Here is a 2,355-nt window from a genome sequence, read left to right as displayed (position 1 = left end):
TTTCCAAGGAGCAGCTGGTTAGCTTGAACCACTGACCTTGTGATTCAAACTGACTTTGCAGTCTGGCGCATTAGCCCACAGTGCCACACCAGGATTCCACTTTATAGTATAGTATTCTGTTATTATTCTTTTTATTTCCATTGGTTCTATTGTGATATAGCCCATTTTGTTTCTTATTCATATTAAATGCATCTTCTTGTTTTTCTTTGTTAAATTTTCCAGTGGTTTGTTAATTTTATTAATACTTTTAAAGAACCATCTTCTTGTTTTGTAGATTCTTTCTATTGCTTTTCTGTTTCATTTATTTCTGCTTTATTCTTTATAATTTCTTTTCTTTTGGTGACTGTAGGCTGACTGCTGTTCTTTTTCTAATTGTAAATGTTGGATTAAACTGTTAATTTTGGTTCTTTGATCTTTTTGAATGCATTATTTTATTGTTACATATTGCCCCAGAAGAACTGTTTTTGCTGTGTCTCAAAGGTTTTCTTATGTTGTCTTTTAATTCTCCTTTTGATTCAAGCAATCTTTTTATTTGTTTTATTACCCAGTATTTTAAAAGTAGGGTGCTAGTTGATTTCTGTGTATTTGATTTTTTCCCCTGCATCTTCCTATTGTTGATTTATAATTTTACAGTGTTATCTGAGAAGATGCTTTGCAGTGTTTCAGTGCTTTAAAATTTGTTGAGGATTACTTTGTGGCTTAACATATGGGTTATTTTAGAGAATTTTTATTGACACTGGAAATAATACATATTGTGTTGTTGGGTTGAGTGCTCTGTATAAGTCTATGAGATAAAGTTGATTTATTATGTTGTTTAGTTTTCTGTTTGCTCAGTTTCTCTCTAGTTCTGTCCTTCACTGAGAGCGGTATATTAAAATCTCCTACAATTTTTGTAGATTTTCTCTTTCTTCAAAGTTATTTTTAACTTTTCATTTATTTATATTCTATTCTGTCCCTCAAACTGAATAATTCCAATTGATCTGCCATCAAGATATTTTATTCTTACTTTTGCCTTCTTAATCTGCTCTACACCCCTCATTGGAAATGGTCTATTACAATTTCATACTACTGTGTAGGTTTGTCTCTTTCTTTCTTCAGTTCGGTTAAAGTTTGATGTATGTATTTTGAGGCTCTTTCATTGTGAGCGTTGATGTTGTGATTGTTCTTTTGTTCAATCGATGCTTTAATCATTATATAACATCCTTTGTTATCTCTTACATTTTTTTTTTCCTTAAATTTTTTTAACAGAAATTAATATTGCCACTCTTGGTTTTTTTTTTGTTTGGCTGTTGTTAGCATTTAAATTTTGTTTTTTTATCTTTGCAGTTTTAATCCAGTTTTGCCTTTGTGTGTGTTATAGACAGCATATTGATGAATCCCTTTTTCTTATCCATTCCTATACTCTCTTGACTGGTGCATTAATTTACATTAATCCATTTACACTCAGTGTAATTATTGAAAAATATGAATTGAATACTGTCATTTTACTGTGTGATTCTTTTTTGTTTTGTTTTGGTGGTGGTGCTGCTGATGGTTTGTTCCACATCATTTTCTGTGCTGAGTTTATTTTGTTGTTGGTTTTCTTGTCATTTTCATCATTGCTATTTGTTTTAATGTTTACTGAACTATTAGAGTTTTTCTCCGTTTTTTGGATGAGAAGGTTTATTAATTTTCTTTGAGGTTACCTTATAATTATTCATTTCTTCCCAAGTTTAAAATAGTTTCTTCTATCTTGAAATCTACTTGACTTCCTCTCTATCTGGCAGTTCTGTAATTGCACTACCCCCCCCCATTATAAGTTAATATCCTTGGTTCTCTACCTTCAATCTTATAGTTTCATTTTACTTTGGATACTTCTATATCTTGGTTTACTTCTGTGTGGTGTTGTCATATATGTTTATTTCATGCTGTTGTCTGCTGTTGTTGGTTCTTTATCAAAAGAAATGTCTGTAGTATTCATAAATAAAATTGGTCTGATTTTTCCAAATTCCTTTACTTTCTGTTTATTGGAAATGCCATAATTTCACCATGGTATTTGAGGTGCAATTTTGCTGGGTATATGATTCTTGATTGGCAATATTTTTTCTTTCAGGGTTTTATAGCTGTGATCCCATTGCCTTCTTGCCTACATTGTTACTGCTGAGAAATCAGAGCATAGTGTTAATGGTCTCCTTTGTGAGTCTCCTTTGTTTTTCTCCCAAACTGCTCTCAGAATTCTTTCCTTGTCTTTGCTTTGGAGAATTTCATTATAATATAACTTGGTGATTTTCTTTTGGAGTCTTGGCCAGGGCCATAATTAATTAAGAAATTAAAATGAAGAAATTGAGACATATTAATCGAGGAATTGAAATAAAG

Source organism: Chrysochloris asiatica, unplaced genomic scaffold, assembly GCF_000296735.1.
Source record: "Chrysochloris asiatica unplaced genomic scaffold, ChrAsi1.0 scaffold00051, whole genome shotgun sequence".
Taxonomy (NCBI): Eukaryota; Metazoa; Chordata; class Mammalia; order Afrosoricida; family Chrysochloridae; genus Chrysochloris; species Chrysochloris asiatica.
This window is presented reverse-complemented; position numbering follows the sequence as displayed.